Genomic DNA, 20,976 nt, shown 5'->3' on the forward strand with positions numbered 1-20,976 from the left:
CCTCTCTCGTCTTTTTTAGTGAAAGAATTACTTCTCTCCTTAATTCATTAAGAGAGAAAAGACCTTAAACCTTGACTTGTAAGGGAGAGGATGACCCGAAATGAATAGAATGCTCATTACACATAAGTAAACGTTCCCATGCATCCTCAAATGCACACATAAATATATATACACAATGCTAATGCACTTCCTCTTCTTAGAACTCAATCCACCTTCATTTATGTGTAACTCCTTAGTTCTTGTGTATACTCTTACACTTGGCAAACATTTCCCTCCCTCTTCATAACTTGTACTGCCTGTATCAGATATCCTTGTCACAATGCTTTGATCACCCCATTAAGTGATGCATTAGGAATACTCGTCTCTAAATGGTCTCATGGCCATACTAGATCATCATCAACACTTAAAAAAAAGTGAGTCATTAATTTATTGACATAAATTTACTAAATAGAGAATGCATAATAAGTGATCAATTTAGTAACACCCCTCTGGCTTCTAAATAGTTGACCTCATCTGTAGGGGATACATAGTCCTTAAGAAGATGTGGAAAGTCTTATAGTTGTCTCTCAGTTATAAAATGGGTGTCCAATGGGGGATAATTCTTAAACTTAACTAGATACTTCCGTAATACCTTACTTGACCTAAGAGTATTGTTATGATGGTGTAAAATTCTTTCAGGCACAAGGAATTCTCAAACTTAAGAAGAACATGCTATCCCAACTTGAGATCTACGATGCTTATCAGCTTTGTGTTTATGCTTCTCTTGTGTCCTTTGGATAACATATTTTACTTGACTGAAAGCTATATCAATGTCCCTAACAAACTCATCTTTTGCAAAGATCTTATCCTTCATAAGAAGAACGGGTGGTAAATGAGGCTTACCATAGATTATCTGAAAGGGTATCTTAGCACTACTAGAGTGCACCATGTTATTATATGCAAACTCTACTAAAGGCAAATAATTTTCCTATTCTCTTTTATTATTAGAGACATAGAATTTCAAAGGTCCAAAAAAATAGAATTAGCACTTTTCCTCTGTCCATTCGTTTGAGGATGATAAGAGGATGAAAACTTTAATGGAGTCCCGAGGTTCTCGAAGAGAGCTTTCCAAAAGAGGCTGGTCATGCAAGGATCTTGATCATTTATAATGGACTTAGGCATGCCATGATGCTTGAAAATATGAACAATGAATATCTTAGTATCTTTCGCACAGGTATAAAGTGTGCTTGCCTATTGAATCTATCAATGTAGTCCAGATTGCATCGGTGCCTGCTTGTATGCGAGGAAGCTCCATGATAAAGTTCATGGCTATACTTTCCCAAGGCTCATTGGGAATAGGTAATGGCTTCAATAGACCAAGTGGTTTATGCCTGTCATACTTTATTTTTTGGCATATCTTGCACTTGTGGACATATCTTTCAATGTTAGCTCTAAGAGTGGGCCAAAAGAAATATCTTTCCAATGCATGTGCTTCATCCATTACCTTGTGTTGCAATGGTAATGCTACACAAATTGCTTGATGATGATAAAAATAACCATCTCGAATCAAGTAAAGTGTAATTGATTGACCTGAGTTTAGCTGATCCCATATGGTTGAGAAGTCAGAATCAGTTGCATACATTTTGGGTAAATCCATGAATTCATTATGGTAAACAGTTGTGATTGCATTCACTTGAGTTCGCCATGATAGAGCATCTGCTACCACATTCTTAGTTCCAGACGTGTGAAGGATCTGAAAGTGAAACAAAAATAAGAAAATTTTCCAACGCATCTATTTCTCTAAAAGTTTATTCTGAATGAGGAAGTATATTAGACTTTGGTGATCTATTTTAATAAAAAAATCTGCACCAAGTAAATAGTGCTACCATACTTGAAGAGCATGTACCATCGCCATAAGATCTTTCTCATATATTGGAGCATGTAGCTCATGATCCTTGAGGCGTCACTCTCAAATGCTACTGTATGATGCTCTTGGTTAAACATAGCTCCAATACAATCCCTAAAAGCATCGAAGTGAACTTCAAAAGGTTTTTGAAGATCCAAAACTCAGCTCCTATTTTAGCTTTTCTATCTTTTGCTCATACCTACGAGCCCTCTCTTCTCGTACCACCTCCAGGTCATTCACAGCCTTATGGATCTTCTCCCCCTGGGCCTGCAGATCCTTGCAAAATCCTATAAGTTCATCATTTTGCCATCTTATAGATGCCATGACCTCGACGTCTTCACTGGCCTTGGTCTCATACTCGGCTTCCACATCCTCCTTTTCTTGAAGCTGCCCTTTCAGCTCATGTAGTTCTCTCTGAGTTGCGGCTAGCTGTCTCATTGTTTCCACCTGGAAGGTAGCTCTAGCCTCTTTCTCAACTTCCAGCTCAGCAGCCGCTGCTTTCTTCTCTTCCTTTGCCCTTTCCAGCTGAGCTAGCAGCTACTTCAGGTATTCATCATATTCTTGTGCTAGCATGCCTGTTGTGGGGACGGAGGTGGTGGAAGTTTTTGTTTTTTGTCTCTTTGGGTCCCTTTGCGACTCTGCATCAGCAGCTATAGGTCTCTTAGTTCCGGGTGTAGAGGGCGTGACCTCTCCTCCTTCTTGGCCCATCTGCTTGTCAACCAAAAACTGCACCCACTCCAAGACATTGTTGAGATCGACCTTAGGAGTGGAGCCTTGGGTGGCGGTGGTAGTGGGCGTTGTCATGATGAGAGTGGCTGGTGTGGTAGGTACGAAGAGAGGGGAAATTGGCATCATTGGTTCTTTGCCTTTTCCTTCTGCTGGGGGTGGGGGTGTGATTTTTGGCACACTGGTACTGGAACCAGGTGCTTCTGTTCTGTGTGGGCTCTTTGCACCCTCCGCATCTCTTTTGTGCTGCTCCTCAATGGAGGGCTGGTTGGCCAACGCTATTTCTTGCTCTTCCTTTCTTCTCAACTCCTCTTCAGTCTTCTTCCTCTCCTCCTCTACCTTCTTTGATTCCATCTCAACTAATCTTGCCTCCTCTTGCTTCTTCTTTTTTCTCTCCTCTTCATCCCTGAGCAACTCCCTTTGAGCCCTCTCCAAATCTTCTTATTCTTTTTTCTTGCGCTCTTCTTCTCTCTTTCCGTGCACGGCTTTCGTTCTTTGTTCTGTGTGTCTCTGTGGGCTGCCTTGGGACTCTCCCTCTTTGTCTTTGTGAGTCTCTATTTCATCTGAAGATCTGTGCTGTTCTTCTGTGTGAAGTGGGGATTGTGACGGTGACTCGTCACTTCCTTCTTCATCTCCCTTTTTATCTTCTTCTTCTCGTCCTTGCCCTAGTGCTTCTCAGATTATGGCAATAAGGATGCCTTCAAACCCTATTGTTGAGGCCTTGGAGGATGATGCCTTGCGATTTGATCTAGATGATGGGGATTCTCCTCCAGTGGCTCTTCCTCCCATTGCTAGAGCCTTAGCTGAAGCCTCTATGGTTCTCCTCACAAACCCCTTCAGGTTTACCTCATCTAGTGACTATGCCGCAATGTTGTCGAGCAGAGGCACGTTGATCCGGCTCATTATGGTATTGTACCTCTGGCTTGAGAACAATGTGTGCACCATTTTTGCTTGCAACTTGATATCTGGGTTTGGGATGTCTGCCAAGCTAATCCCATTGTTGGTATGGACCTTCACCTTGTCCATTCCCAACATGGCGTAGACGTCCGTCTTCGGCCTTCTTTCCACTTTATTTGGCAGCCCCAGTGCCCTCTCCACCAATTCTGGGGTCAGCTCAATCTGTACTTGCTGGGTGGCTTCATTCTCATGCAATGTGATGGTGCCTCTATTTCTATTAAAGGTGCACAAGAAGTCGACGCACTAGGGTGTAGTCCACCCTCTGGCCTACTTCTTCTAGGTATTTCTGCAGATGGCACTGGTCTATAATCTAGCGTACTGCCAGCTCTTCGATGGCCACATCTTCAAGGTTGAAGATGTGATGGAACTTCAACTAATTAGAGGCTCTAGTCTCCACTGTGAGCCCATACTTCGCTTGCTCCTCGTCGGAGAAGGGGAGCTTGCTAGCCTTGTCCTGGCTTGCCATGATAGATGCTTGCAAGTTCAGCCATTTCCACTATTAGTGCTTTTTGACAAGTAACTTGCTGAAAGAAGAAAAGAGTAGCAGATTTTACTGATCTGAAATATTTTGAGTATAACCTTAACTTTTCTTTTCAGACTTTTATAATTACATTTTACAATTGCATTTCAATTTTTATTGACATTTCATACTTGGTTCACTTTTTAAATTCCACCTTACCCCCTCCCCCTTTGGAACGAGAAGAATCCGTCCTAGGATTGGAGGTTGAGAGGACAAGGGAATTCAGCATACAGAGCGTCGGTCTATTTGCGCAGGAGCCAAGCATAGAAGTTGGGGTTGTACTCTAGCTGAGCTTCATGATCAAAATCGAATGGATGGATACCCAGGTGCATGATGTATGTTAGAACATCGGTTAGGAGATCGCTAGAATCGACGCGACTAGCAATGTGGAGTTCTTCCTCTGTTAAGAGGTGGTCAAGGTAGGGATGCCCCTTGATGTGCTCTTCCATGTAAGTGGGATCGTACTCTACTATTTTGATTACGCGGCGCTGCTCAGCATTGGTCATTATGCAGCACCCCTCAACTTCCCATTGCAGCCTAAGAGTATACCAATGCTTCAAAAACGTGGAGTTAGTATCAACGAGCTTGGATAACTCTGTGATTTCCTAATCAGTGATAGCAGAAGAGGTTCGTTGATCATAGGATGTGATAAGACGTTGTTTAATGGTTGCTCTTTGGAGATCTCGCTATTGAGCAACTCAGCAGTAACAGCAGAGCGAGAAGCTTTTGCAAATGTGAATTCAAAGGTCTTTCAAGAGTAAGGCATATTCCGCACTTCCATTGCAAAGGGTTCTTCTAATAGACCTAAGTCCAAGTGGTCGTAGCTGAGGGCTAGCGCCACAAAGGTGGAATCAAGTCGTTTAATGCATTCCAACACGTCATCCCTGGTGTCCTCAGAGTGAGGTCGGTGGCCAGCGCTAAAAAGGACTTGCCTTCATATGAGGGCGTAAGGCTGACGAGTGGTTGAGGTTTGCTAGAACTAGAGGCCATGACAATACAGAGTTGCGGTTGGGAGTTTCCTTGAGCCTGCGGTGGGGCTATTTGGAATATGGGTGGATTAAGGTCAGCCACAACAGATGGACTATTGCATTCAAGTTTTCTTTGGGGAGTCGGATTGACTTGGTCGGATGATGCCTCTTGTGATGGTGACTGTTGCTTGGGCCGATAGGCCTGTGCGACTTTCTTGGGCCAAAGCGTAGATGAGTTAGATGGCTGGGGCTCTGGAGAGCACTACGGCTTATGGTTTGGAGGTGTTATGGGACGTGGGTTGATCGAGCTTGAGGGTGGCATATGAATAGTGCCTTTGACCGTGGGGGCCGTAGGGATCCACAGCCAGGTATTTCCCTCGTAGTAGCCTTGCGCACGTAAGAGGGCTTTAGGGACCCATCTTTGCTTGATCATGCGGCACTTTCTATGACTGCGTCTTGGCCTTTGAGGGTTAGAGTTTTTGGTCTCATGAGGATAGGAACGTCGACTCCTAGGCGGTTGTTGCGACTGTTTAGGCACCCATTGAAGGCAAGGCTATTGGGCCTTAGCTTTGGCTACTGTGGGTTGCGATTTATGAAAGTCGGGGAGTGGCGGGCACTCACTACCCCCATCCTTAGTCTTGCCTACGGATGTTTCTACCGGTGGCTTTGCGGATGGTAATGGTATCGTGCAGCCCTTGCTGAAAGCTGTGACAATACACTCGCTGCCTCTTGTTAGCTGGATGTGCTGCAACCCATAATCAACATTGCAGTGAGTCTGCTTTTTGAAGGTTCACCCCAGTAGTGACTCCATGCCTGCATCTGTAGCACTTGGAAATACGTAAAAAAGCATTGGAACAGTCTCAGACTCGATAGAAACGGCGACTCTGCACTTGCCGAGAAGTGCATATGAGTGGGGCCCATATGGACTTAATTTGGCAGTTGTGGGTTGAAGTAGTGGTTTGCCAAGTTGAATCCAATGACTGTGGGTTAAGACATTGAAGTCTGCTCCCTCGTCAATCAAGGCATTGAAAGCGCATGTTTGCTTGGCAGTGGACCATGATACGGAGGTAAGCGGGTTCTACGGCTTCCTCATCCTCTTCGTTGATTTCAGTGATTGTAGCTACTCGTACTTTGACCAGCGGTTCTAATAATGGTGGCTCATGCAAAGGATGCGTGGGAGGGTAGTACTTCTTGACACGAATACCATTGAAGAAGCCGATTCCCTCACCATCTAGTGTCTCAAGCTCGACATTGCCGGTTCGGTTGACTGCACGAACCTTGAAGGGTCTGAGACCTCTGAATTTCATTTTTTGCTTATGCCCCTTAACTGAGTAAAGGAGCACTAAGTCACCTTGTTCAAACTCGCGCTGCTTGACATGCTTGTCAAACCAACTCTTGCGTTGGGCTTTCTCATAGATAAGCGCGTGGGTGGCTAGAAGACGAGTCTCTGATAGGCGTTCAAGCTCGACCATGCATTGCGTCCATGCCTCCTCCCCTTCTCATTGTTCTTGAAGTACTATTCTTAGGCTAGGAACGAAGAATTCTAATGGTAGAATTGCCTCAGTTCCATAGGTCAGCCTAAGGGTGGTTTGGCCGATAGCTGTTTTATAAGCTGTGCGGTAGGCCCACAAAGCTGCCATCAGCTTGTTGTCCCAGTCACTACGTGAGGCTCAGATTACTTTAGTCAGGACATTGACAAGAATCTTATTAGTTGATTCTGCCTGGCCATTTTCCTGAGGGTAGTATTGTGAGGATTTGCGATGGATAATGAGAAAGGTGGACAGGAGATGTGCTATCACTTCATTGATGAAGTGCATGCCTTGGTCACTAACCAGTTCGATGGGGCAGCCGAATCGCGAGATCACTTTCTCCCATAAGAACTTGGCAGTCGTCCTAGCATCGTTTTACGTGTGGCTCTTGCCTCTGCCCATTTTGTGAGGTAATCCGTGGCCACAATGATGTACTTGACTTGTGAGTACTGCGCCGCAGGACTAATGGGTCCTATCAAGTCGATTCCCCCTTTTTCGAAGGGTTGTCGAGCAATAATTGGGGTCAACTCCATTTGATCCTTGCAAATCGGGACTTTTGTCCGTTGGCACTGTGACAATGCTTGACGAATCGCGTGGCATCACAGAAAAGCGTGGGCCACCATAGTTGAGACTGTAGCACCTTCCGTGCTGTCGTGTCTCCGCTAAAGTGTCCTCCCGCAATGCCGTTGTGTGCCTCCGAGAGCACATTGTGCATCTCATGCTCACAGAGGCATCTACGTAGCAATCTGTCTTGCCCTAGCCTATAGAGTTGGCCTACAATCAGCTGATAGGGCTGGACCTTAAGGATTAAGCACCTAAGTCGAGATTTTTCTATTGATCACTCAGGTAGTCTGTGCTCAAGCACTTGGACTATGTCATCCGCCCAATATGGCGTTAGATCAGCCTTAAATAACTCTCTCTCGCTAGACAGGTTAAATAGATGGGCATCGGGCAATTCATCAATGATACCTTGTCCAACGGCTTCTCCCGTGGGGATGCGTAACATGTGATCAGCCATGTAATGTTGTTTTCCCTTTCGTACTACCACAGAGAAATCGAACTCTAGAAGCAGAAGGAGCCATTGAGCTATGCGTCCTGTAGCGCAAGGTTTGTTTACGAGATAAAGCAAGGCTTGATGGTCCACGAAGAAGGTAAAGGGTGTGGCAAAAAGATAATGCCGTAATTTCTTCACAGCGAACACCATGGCTAATCCCTCTCTTTCTATTGTCGAGTAGTTCATTTCCGTCTCAGTGAGTTGTCTACTAGCAAAGCTCACTGGATAATCTAAGTTGTGTTTGCCAGGTTGGCACAACACTTCCCCCGCAACAAACTTAGAAGGGTCGATGTGCACGTGGAAGGTAATGGTCCAATCTAGGGCTTGTAGAATTGGTGCTGTTTGTTAGAGCCTTTTTCAATTCTTCATATGCTTGTTGGCATGCCTCGGTCCATTTGAAGACGATCAGTAGGTTCTATAATGGTCTGGCGATAACGCATAGTTCAGTACAAACTGTCGATAGTACCCCATATGGCCTAAGAAGCATTGAAATCCCTTGTAGTTAATTGGGGGTGGAAGGTCAACAATAACCCTAACCTTCGAGAAGTCAGTGGCAATGATGTGCTTCGACACCATGTGCCTTAAAATGCATCCGTGCTTAACCCAAAACTGGCACTTTAAGGGGTTCAAGGAGAGACGATACAAGCGACACCACTCAAAGACTGCACGGAGTTTGTCTAAGTGTTCGATCCAGGTCGAGTGGACATAGAGATTTTCAACAAAGACTTCTAACTCCTTGCGAAGTATGTCCTTAAAGATGGTACACATGAGATGCTGGAAAGTGGCACGGGCATTGGTCAACCCGAAGGGCATGACTATGTATGCAAAGATGCCCCACTCAGTGGCAAAGGCGGTCTTGTGCCTGCTGTCCCGCAGGATGCACTTGCACCTGGTTGTACCCTGAGAAGCTGTCCAGAAAACTGTAGGCTTCCTTGCCTGCCACCCTCTCAAGCATGTGCTCGGTGTATGGAAATGGATAGTTGTCCCTCTTCGTAGCAGCGTTCACCTTCTTGTAATTGACACATACTCGGATTTTGCCATTCTTCTTCATCACAATGACTATGGGCGATACCCAGTCTATGTGCTCAATTTTATAAATGAATCCAGCTCTCATCAGCTTGTTTTTTCCTCTTTGATAGCATGAGCGTATTTTGGATTCATAGGGTACGGTCGTTGCTTGACCAGCGTTGCATCTGGCGTCATGGGTATGTTGTGAGTCACGACACTTGGATCTATCCCCTTAAGCTCCTCTAAGGACCAGGCAAACAGGTCTATATACTCTCGCAAGAGAGTGACAAGACTTGTTTCTTCTTCATCAGTCAAGTCCTCGGCAATGAACACTGGTCGGGGTGTTTCCCCTTCTTGGGCTAAGTCTACCTCCTTGACTTTGGTTGGTCCCTCGATTGGTTTGCTCGTCTGCCCTTGGCGTTTGGCACCCAATAGAACTATACCCTATCCCCTTTTTTGAATTTCGTGAAGCATTTAGGGAGGTCCTACGGCTTTTGTTGTTCTTCTATTCTTGTATCCCTGGGTTGCTTTACCTTTTCCTGCCTTAACCGTCTGCACCTCAGGTGGACGGGTAGGTCCCCCTTGGTACATCTGGTGGTGGGCGGCCTAGGGATCTCTGGATCACTATCCGAACTAACTTCCGATTCAAAGTCAAACCCTCCCTCTTCGCTAGAAGAGGTGGTCTCCCCTGGTGGCTGCAGTTCAGATGGTGATTCAATCCTAAGTACTGATGTCATTCCTAGCTAGGCTAGGCCTACTTGCTCAAGGTCTATGGCTCCTACATGTTCCAACCAAGCGCGATCACATTCCATGCGCATGACTCCTCGCTCTACCCTAAAGGCCTGCCTTCTCTGCGGCTTGGAGTCTGCTCGTATCTGCTCAATTTTTTGTCCTTCAGTGTCATATTCTGCGGTATCTACTTCACCCTCACTCTCATCACTGAAGGATTGGCAGTCTTCGTATTCGTCACTAGAATCTTTGTCATCCGACTACTCGTCGTCTCCTAGGATTTGGTATGTCTCGTGTCATTGGTCAGGAACTAGGGCCCAGTTATACATGAGGTTTAAATCATGCACCCTGGTCCATTGCCACTTGGATTCCTCTAAGAGATCTTGGAGTGGTTTGAAGTTTGCAGCTGAATTGCCAGCTAGCTTGTCTGTTAGGTATTCCAGTATCCCCTGGAGTTCCCTTTTGTTGGGATGGTTCTTGGAAGGTGATAGGCTTAGGCTTTCCACGGAGGCTTCCTGCCATCATGCAGACTGGTATAGCGAGTGCTTTGTTAGACTTGCCGATCATTTTGATGGCTTGCTCATACACCTCATGATCTAAGAATGGTAGGTCAATTGTAGCGGGAACGTGCATCCAATCCCACTCATCCTTTGGGCATGGGATATACTTGGTCAAGGGCCCATAAGACTTCTTGACCTGAGTGTTACCCTTGAGCATAGTAGAGATGGCGTCTAGGTCGACTGGTGAGGTCTTCCAAGTGTCTATCTCTATCCTTATGGCATCTGTTCTATTGCCAAGGAAGATCAAGCCGTTACCCCAATCTTCGATGACTCTAGCATTGCGCATCCAAGGTCGGCCTAATAGGACATCATAGTCCACTCCCTTCATGACTATAAAGTCAACAGAGAACTGGACACATGCGATCTTCACTGGCCAATTCTTAAGTACCCCGAAGGGCTTCACTCTCATACCATTTGCTAATGTGACATTAAACCTAGTAGTTTTGACAAGCAGGTTTCCCCAAGTCTAAAGCACTACGTGGCTAAGCACACTAACCCAAGCTCCCGTGTCTATGATTCCCTTTCTTTTTGTGTCGCCTAGGGCTAGGATCGGTAAGACTATGTGCATCTTAGAGCCTTCCCAGAAGGCATTGACGTGCAAGGATTTAGGCACGGAGTGCAACGTCAAACTTGGTAATTGCATTTCTGCATCATGGTCTTTAGGGTATGCCGTGACGTGCTCGCGTGACCCTTCGACCCACTGCTTAAGATCTTGCCATAGGGTAGGATGCTGCCTAAGAAGATCTCCCAGGCTAAGTGTTACAGGGGTAGTCACTAGCGTGGTCAAGAGATCGTTGGATACTCGTCTCTCCTTTAACCTGGATTGTCCTGGCCAATGGCAAACTGACCTGTGGCTCTGTAGCATCAAGGCTTGGTCTTAGCGGCACTGCTTGTGGCGTGGTTGCTTCTGCCGACTTAGGTTGAGGTGGTGATATTGGCTCATCAATCTCGTCCTCCATGATGGGCTCCGCGTCCTTGAGATGCTCTTGAGCTTCCTTCACCCATTCCTTCACCTTTTCTATGGCCTCTAACTGTTGCTTTGGGTATGGGTATTCCCCTACCTTAGCGCTTCCCTTTTTGGCCGTCTTAGGGGCTGAAGTCTCTGCCTCTGCATCTGAAACCTTCTTTCCAATAGGCAGAGTCATAGCACTCTCGGTTTTTAGTGCGACTTTAGCTTCCGATCTCTTCTTTTTCTGCCTGTGGCTTTTCTTCCCTATTGAGGTTGCGTCAAGATTGCTAGGTCCTGGCAGAGAGATGATGGCCTGTTTCATTTGGGCTCATGTCATGACTCGCAAATGGATAGGCGTGGCCTCCCCATCAAGGTTTTCAACACCAAACAGCCCCAATGGGACAGATGGTACATTGGCTGAGCTAGAAGATGGCTTTCTCTTTGGGCAGTCTACGAAGAGATGGGTGATTCCGCACTCTGCGCACCTTTGGTCAGCCTTATCTCTGTTTTGCTGCTCTCTTTCAGGGCAACGTGATGAGACATGGCCAGGGTGACCACAAGTCTAATAGGTGACTGAATCCTACATCTTCCCTCCTAGGCCTCTACCTCGTCCCCTTCCTAACGCCATCACCGGCACGGGTCGATAATCCATGAGGACCGCGTTGCCCTCGTCGTCGTGCGAGACGTAAGGGTATATGTAGGTCTCTTCCTCATTCGACTCCTCCACGTAGTGGACTAGAGCGTCGCTTGGTGGATGGGTCACGTAAGGACCAGGTGGTCTAGGAATGCCTGTAGGGTTTATGTCCATTCTAGGGACGGCTGGTTTCATATCGTTAGGCACGGGAAGGGCCAATGGGGCTCCCCTTCCAAGGAATGGTTGCGGCATGTTTGCTAGGTAGGGCTGGTCGTAGGGTTGCGAGTACGGAAGTCTTCTTGGTAATCTGCATTGCGCGACGTCATGGCTAAACCTACCGCAATTAGCACAAGGTCTTGACCTAGGGTCTTGACACTCGACCGGTAAGTGGTTTTCGCCACAGTACACGCATTGGATGTGCGGGAGCATTGGTCATCTCAACATGTCTTGCAACTTGGCTAATTCCATCTTGACATCAGCCAAGCCTTGGTCTGTCTCAGTGGCCTTCCCCTTATCTTGGGATGATGGGATTGATCGCTCACTAGAGGCTGACGCTCTCTTTGAGCTTCATGAGTTGGTCTCCTCTAGATTCGAGCTCCTGGAGTTCCGCTCCTTCAACTAATCATCAACTCTTATGGCTTCGTCAAACACTCTAGCTATCATGTCTCGCTGCAAGCTCGAATTGCCTGCCAAAGCCTTATATAACTCCTCGTCTCGAATGCCGCTGATGAATACAGTTGAAATTGCTCTTTCAGTCGGTCGCTCACCCAGAGGGATTCTCTTGAAGAGACTCCTCACGTGGGTTACGTAGTCGCAGATGTCCTCCTTCTCTTTCTTCTTGACGTTCATCAAGCGTACTAGTAGGTTATCGGAGTATCCGGGCTCAGCGAATCTCTTGATGAAGAGATCCTTGATGCCATTGAAGTTGGCTCGCTCTACAGCATCTAGGCTCATATACCATGTCCTACCCTTGCCACCTAGGGAAAGCCCGAACGCTAGCGAGCGTTGAGTTAGGTCGTTGAGACCGTTAGCCTTGCATACTTGCTCAAACTGCTCAACAAAGCTATATGGGTCGTCATGGGGTTGGTACTTGTCGAGTTGCTTAGCAACAATCGGTATTTTGGATTGGCTCTTTGAGCCTTGGTTCGCCCCTAGTCCTACGAGTAGCGACGTTGCTAGTGCGGTGGCACTCTACTCTTCTGTTGTTTTATCGAGCAATCGCTTCATGAGAAGCTCGCTCAACGTCAAGTCTCCCTCTAGTGCTCTCTCATGGTGCCCGTTTGGTTTTGGCTAGCTAAGTTCAGCACTTGCTGCACCTCATGCAGCTCCATGCTTTGCCTTTGACTCCTAGCCTACTGATCCCTATTGTACTCGGCTATGCTCTGCAATGCTTTGCGGGCCAGCCTTCTCTCCTCTTCTAGATCTGCGATGATTGTGTCTGCTATCCTGCCACGGTGCTTGTACCGGGTGTGCGCGTCGTAATTGCTCACCAGCTATTTAATAGCATCTGGGAATACGTCCAAATCGAGCTCCTCATTAGACGGATGGTCTGAGCTCTCTTTCACCATGGTCGAGTTCTCGCGCTCCACTAAGCTGTCGATTAGGTTGAATAGACTTGACAGATCCACGTCATTGGTGCTCCTTGCTTGGTCCTACTCTACGCTTTGATGGTTTGTCTATGTCTTGGTTCTCTCCTACTGGTGGGTTCCTTGAGTGGTTTTATCTGAGTGAGTTCCTTGATTTATTGAATACAATCCTCAATTTATGATCACTCAGTGTGTGTTGTTTCTCGTGCACTTGTGGTCAATCAGGCTTTCAGCTTTCTTATGTGTACTTCAAGTGCAGAATTCAATGTGAGTGTGGCAAACGATCTCTATATGCTTACGCCCTCTTGTCTCATCTTGGGCCTGATAAACTTTGTCGCTCAAGTCCTGGCCGTTCTAGCGGATTCTAGGGTCTGCACTGCTTCTTGCTATTTACTCGGGGGTCGATCACAGGTCCTACAATTGGATTTCCGTTCTCAACGCGTCAGGTCGCTGGGGAGTGCTCCAGCACTATCCCCTTGTCCCTTGTCCATGACTCCTACGTCGGGAACTGCCTACAAGGCATTCGCTATGTTGTCCTCGAGCGGGTTGCGCTTCCAGTCAGTCTCGCGGGGGTCAATTTTTGACGTTTTCTTTTTTCTGCCTAAGGATGTGTCCGATTCTAAGAATCGGACATCCGATTTACCAATGGTCCGATTCTTAGAATCGGAACACATGGGTTGGATTTTGAGCTGTCCGATTCTCAGAATCGGACAGGGGTCAAGTGTCCAATTTTCAAAAATCGGACAAGTGGTCTGATCGGACCAAGTGGGTGGTTCGATTGACGTGTCCTAATCCGTGGGTTCGATTCTATGAATCAGAGAGGGGTGGTCTGATTTCCTATGCTCCAATTTTCAAAATCGGACGGGTTGGTCCGAGTGGTCCGAATTGGACAGGATGGTCCAATCGGATGGTTGTTCGAGCATTCTCAGAATCGGACATCCGATTCTAAGAATCGAACACTGGATCGGGTGTCCGATTCTGCCAACCCGAATGCACTTTTGAGCATGAAATTGTCAAAAATCTTAAGGTATTGATTATTACAAGCTACAAGATTCAACAGGAATGATGCTGGAGTGATGGAGAAGAGATCTATATACCTAGGGATCGCCGATAGCAATGTAACTCCTCACACTAATCGATCGAAATGGGTCACCCAAGCTCTCTCTCTCTCTCTCTCTCTCTCTCTCTCTCTCTCTCTCTCTCTCTCTCTCAACTAGTTGCAAATGAGGATTTCCTTGCCCTCCAAGAACTTATACCCCTGTTGGACATTACGCAAATGTTACCGATCACTCTCCTTGCGATTCCTACACATTCAAATGAGCATTTCCTCCATTTTTCACTTGTTTTCCCTGATTTTCTCCCTGTTTTACAGCAGTAAACCCTATGCCTCTCTGATGCGATTTCCTAATGCTAGCCTACTCTAAATGCAACAAAAATCAAAAGCAAAAAATTGAAATAATTTCTCCATGTTTTCCAATCATCAAACATACAAAATATCCCAAAATACTTACTTCTAGTTGTCTTTGAAGATAAAAAACACCCAAACTTCCTACCTATCTCAAGCTCCGTTCCGGGGATGAATCCTCTACTTTGATGCTCGATATGAGGCACGCAAGTGCTCAAGCTTGAATTCGTTGTCCCGGCAACAACAGAACCAAAATGTGGGAGCTTTCGCTCAACCGCCAAGACCCACGGACCACTTATTGCTTCAAGCGTTTCAAGCGAGCTATAATGGCTATCTCTCACCTAGCCAACACGCCATCGATCCCATGAATGTAGAGAGCTTACCTTGATGCTAATGTGAGTAGCCTCATCCCTCACACACCTTGATAGCTCCACGATTCTTGATGCTAGCTCAAGCATCCTCAAGTCTCCTCTATCTCCAAGCTCCATCCTCCATAGCCGCGCGCGCGAGAAAAGAGAAGAGAACAGAACATAACATAATAGAACAGAACAGAACAGAATAGAAGAAGAGAAGAGGAGATGGTGAAGAGCTTCACCCTCTTGATCCCTCACTCCCACGCACTCACTCTCTCACACTCTCACACTCCCTCTCTCAAGAGCACACACAAGCAAGAAGGAGAGAAGAAGAGAGAAAGAAGAAGACTCCTTTTGCCACACACCAAAGAATGAGCTTCTCATTCACTTTTGAACTTTATATACAAAACCCTGAATCCCTTTTGGGCAATCATCCCCTTTTTTACAAGGCCGGCTATTGGCCTAAGCCCATTTCTCATTTCCCACCATTCTAATTTATCCTATTCCCAACTAATGCATACAATTTGCACAAGAGTGAGCCTGGAACTCTTTTACAAGGATTCGGGAGCACTTCCACATTTAATGGTGCGCCTTTTACTCTTTTGATGTCTTGGGGCGACACTGAGACTTTTTGAGGATTGTGCCCGAACATTTAAAATTTTCAGGGTCTGGTTACCGGTCAAGGCGCCTTTTCCTTCTTTTATCCTGCACCTTTTTTTGCTATTTCCTTTTTTTCCATTTTCCCGCTCCTCTGCTCCATTTTCCTGCTCCTCTGTGCTGCGATAAACACGATAAACATGTTTGTAGTCCATGCCTCCACTACTAATCTATCTAGGTGTATCCATACTTTTGCCTTCACAATCCTCGTTTGTCCCCCATTGCTTCAATCTAGAACAACAAGGTGCAACTTTTTCCATGCTTCATACTTCTCTAGTTGTCTTATAAGTATATTTCCTTCCTCATCTCAAGGTCGAGATATAAAATTCCTAGCCTTGGGTCTACCAAAGCATGGTTTACAAGGGATGTTTCCACTATTGTGTGATTTTTTCTTGTCCTTTTTTATTTCTAATTGGCCCTTGTGCAATCCAACTTGAGAGAGAACTTGTTCTACCTTCTAGCATGTAGCATCAACTTCTGACACATGCTACATCTTGTATGCAAAGCATATGTATTCATAGACTAGCTTCTCAATTATTCTAACCAAACAATGCAATGTGCAAAAGTGAACCCTTGTTAGTGTTATTTCCAAAATAGGACACTAGTTTGGATCCATTGAGACTAGCATTCCATTTCTCATGACTTTTCGATTAGGTGTTGGAACACCATGTTGTCCTGCCTTGGCAAGCCATTCTTTATTTCTATATTTTCCTTTCTTCCTAGTTTACATGGAGTATATGCACAAAAATTTTTCATTTATTTTATTTGATAAACCAAACATACACTTGAATGTTTTTAAATCACCTACAAGATGCCATTCAACTTGATAGTCCCCAAACCCCTCAATGTGTAAAATTGCTCCATTATTTTGTTGTTGAATAACATTGGATATATTAGTGAGGTAAAAGTCCTCCTTTGGTACTTCAAATTTTGCAAGCCACCATATTTCATTTTCTGATTGCACACTAAAGTATAAAGGATGGTTTTCATCGATGTTGGGATCCAATGCCCGATTCATATGTATTACACTCATACGTTCAAGTTTTTATCCCTTAGTAATCTCACTCTCATTTGAGGACAAACTTAAGCTTGCCTCTATATTCTTCTGTAGACATATTGTAGAACTTGACCATAGCAATTTGAACCCTACATATATCCAATACAAAGTTTTCGGATGCATTCAATACAACAGTAACTTCTTTGGAACTATAATTCAATATGTGCATGTGTTCCAGATGCATCAACTAACCAATTAGTTCTAAAATTTTCTCATTTAGTTGATTTTGAGCCTTCTTCATGTGAAATGGTTTTGGTATGGGCATTACTTGCTTAGTTTTGAAGACTTGCTTAAAACCCGTATCCAATTGTTGATACAGCATACTGTATGACTCAGAACTCATTCCCACCTTGTCACATGATCCCTGAGCATCTATGGCAGTAAACAAGTTGCTCACATCCCTAAGATGTTCACTTGTGACACCATCTACAATGTCCTAGAATTTACGATTTTCCAATGTATTTTTGACCATATCCTTGCTTAGGACTTTGGCAATAGTATCATTCTCTACATGAGGGAACATATTTCTCATTGTAACAAATATTGTCCACTTACTTTGGTTAATTAGTGAATCGATTTAACTAATCAGATGTGCCGATGTGCTTCTTTGGTTTTTAAAGAGGGTCCAATCTCCAAAGTTTTTGTGAGCTTCATCTTTATGTTTCGATTCTCCTTCTCCGAGTCCATAAGTTTAGACTTGATGAACCCCTGCTAATCGTTGTGTGACAAGTCTGCATGTGTATCCATACAATCCTTCATTGCCTTCATAAACAAACTTTACAAATGCTGTAAGCCCTTCAAACCGTGGTGGCCTTTGAGTGACTGGATCAAGTGGATAAATGCCCCATCAACCCAAAGGTTTACATTTCTTTTTTATGCATTTCTTTCTTGTTGTCTCCTATATCTTATTGCATCATCACTTTCCATAGTCCTTTTGAACATTGGTGCATATTCATCCTCCAATTGAAAGTGAATATCTCTTTTTCTCTTGGTACATCCTACACTTGCGTTCTGCAAAGAAAAATATATGTCAATTTTAACTTGCATTAACATTCAAATCACACAATTACACCCCTTTGATTCATTATATCTGTGTTCTTTTTTACCTAGTTGGATATTGTCTCTTTCTCTTGATTTCAGTCATGATAGATCCTAATGGACCCCTAATCAACCTGTAATCTAAGCTTTTAATCTATCTCTAATTAGCATCAAAACTAATTATCTTCTGTTCTATCCAAAATATTCTCTCTCTCTCTCTCTCTCTCTCTCTCTCTCACCAATGATTGATCAAAGATATTTTAAACGCATTTATACAGAAGCTTGGCTAGTGGAGAACAATAACATCATCTTATCTTCTGCCCTAATTTACTCTCTGTCACTCTATCACTTTTTTTCTTAGTTAATCTCACACGATCCTCTCTCTTTTTCCCTCTCTCTCTCTCTCTCTCTCTCTCTCTCTCTATCTATCTATCTATCTATCTATCTATCTATCTATCTATCTATCTATAACGGGCCCACTTATCGGCTTTCCAGGCACGTTTTCAGCCGTCCATTGTGAGAAAAATCTAAGTGTCAATGCCTAGCACTCCCATGGAATGTTATGGGGTTTATTGCCTAGGGTTTCTTGAGTCCACCCCCTTGCAACAAAATGTGAACCCATTGAGATTGACCTAAAATTTGGGTTCCTAGTGGTTAAGGTCTCCTAGCAACATTCTAGCATTGAATCTTGGATATCCTAATTTACGCACAGATACCCAAGATGAAGCATATCCATGATGCACTTGGTTCAAAGAGAATGGGAAACAAGAGGGATGTGCTACTCAATCTCTCTACCTATAGGGAAAAGTCCCATTTCGGTCCCGTAAGACAACATCAGTCAAGGTTCTAATCTAATAATTACTAAGGGTCGAATGTTGGTAAAACCTTGTGAGAAGCCTCCTAGTTCTCTGGGACCACCCTGCTGTAAGATGGACCGTCAGGGGTTCTGCCCACCTACTTCCCTCAATAGGCATTCTTTAGTTATTTAATTAGATCCTACCACAATTATGTATGTCATTTAAAATCAGCTTCCTTAAGTAAGCATTTTAGGGAAACAGGGTTCATTCGCATAATTTATAGCACCGACAAAAACAAAGCAAGCAGTCCTTTTTGACAAAGAAGTTCCTTAACTTATCTTCAAGTTAATCTTTGCCTCCTATCCATATAGGAGAAATTATATGTCCCTTATGCCTTGTAGAAGTAACGGGTCCAAATCACATGGCACCACAATTTCCATCCTTTATCTAGAATAGGATCTTCGAATGCCATAGACCTTGGAGTCACGGAGGTCTTCAACTCCATTTGGACTTGGCAAGGGGTGTTCGAGAGCTCAAAAACTACCTATCAATGAAACATTATTCGTGTTGTTGACCTTTTCACCACTCAACCTTCAGCTCGTGAATCAAGTAGTGGCCTTTTCGAGTTGATCCGCGGTGCGATCATGGAGGTGATCTACCTATGAAAAATATCATTCATTAATTAATCTAGTTAAGAATCAAGCACAATCAAGGCAGTTAGCCCTAATATCATCTTCCAAGAAAACATTCTTTTATCCCCATGGCAATTTATCATCACAAACCCCCGCCATGAATTTATCATCATTAGAAGCACTTGGAATAATCATCCAGACAAAAATCCAACAATCAATTGAATGTAAAAGCATTTAGGATATTGTTTGATCAACCAACAAAACCCATTTGTATTTTTCCAAACAATGCAACAATAGGCACGATAACATTTCCATCTACATATTTGCTCTCCCCCTTGGGATCTAAGAGCAATACTATGCAACAATTTTCTTAACACTTTCTTCCTTCGGCTAAGGCATATGTTAAAAAGGTCTTATACAACTACAAAAATTGTAAGATCTATTGATTACTTACATTGATTGACAACCCAACCCTTTTCCCAACAAGTATAAAAGTATTGGTCTTTCCTTTGACTTAGGATTTCCTAATCCTTGAGCTCTCCACTTGCCCTTGAGGCCAAGTGTTGTTGTTTGTACCTAGCCTAGCCCCAAATTGGATTGATGAAAGTAGTAGTTATCAGACAAAACTCAAGGCATCTTAGTTTTAATCCTTATGATCATAGTTTTCACTAACTACGCACATCATCAAGATCCCAATCTATCAAACACGAGCTATCAGTTCATGATACTAGCAAGAGCTTGGGCAAAGCTCTATAGTTTCTAGGATGAATTTCCTTTAGGCTAGGTTGCTTACCATGCAATCCATCAAGCATGCAAGCTGCAACATATGCCTTCAATGTGGCAAAAAATATATCTACTATTTTTTAGAATAGGGAGCCGGCAATACTTTGGAATCTTATATGCTGCTTATGCTATGTATGGATTTATCGCATAGCAATTACGTGCAATTAACTTCTCTTGATACATGCATGTGGAAAACTAAACCTTTCAAATATTTGAGATGAAGTTTATCCTTTTCAATGAGTTATTACCATGTGGTATAGTCTCGAGAGTGTGTTATTTTTGCGAGCTTTTGATTTCGTGCTTTTGCAATTGAAATTGATTTTTAGAGCTTTTTGAAACAACCTTGGATGCTTTCTACAAACGACATGTCATGCACTACTGCTATTCTTTAACATAAACATATATTGCGCATCATGCATGCATCATCACTTGGGAGCTCCCAAGGAGAATACTAAACCATTCACAATAAAGAGAGCAATGGTGTTGAATAATCACAACAAATAATAACATTCCAAAGTTTTGCATTACCCAAAAGGAGTACAATATCTAGAAAGGTTCCAAGATCTTCATGTAACAAAAAGGACATGTCACACCCTAATGAAGTGCATGGTGATGAGTCCTCCAGAACAATGAATGAGCCATGCTTACGTTGGGCTTCCTACATAACAGGGCATATCTTACGTGTTTGCCCTAACACAAAGGCAAGGTCAGTGGGGGTTAGTGCAGGCTGATGTATGACCATGTGCTCCTTGGGTTGAAGGCCAAGTATGTGCATGTACACATAATATATATGTTTGCAAGCAAGAAATGCCTTTTGGGTAGATTCTCTTTTTTGAAAATCAGGACAAGTGCACCTAGGCTCTTCTTTGATGTGCACATCATAACAACTCTCTGTCAAGACTCGAAATACTGAATGTTGTCTCTCAAGTTGCACTACCTCCTCCAAGAATGTCACAACCATGCAACCAGCTACCTCTATTCTCTTTTGTGCATCTTTGGAAATTCCATGTCTCCACTTGCGTCTTCTCCCGCTTGAACCACATTCTGTAGAAATAGGAGGTTTGCTCTTCTCGTTCCGCGGTGGTGCTGTAAAGCAGGCAAACTTGAAACTAGCCTGTCTTAGGCTGCTACACTCTTCCTTCGATATAT

Source organism: Lygodium microphyllum, chromosome 3, assembly GCF_053477565.2.
Source record: "Lygodium microphyllum isolate KBCC chromosome 3, Lygodium_microphyllum_v1.1.10, whole genome shotgun sequence".
Taxonomy (NCBI): Eukaryota; Viridiplantae; Streptophyta; class Polypodiopsida; order Schizaeales; family Lygodiaceae; genus Lygodium; species Lygodium microphyllum.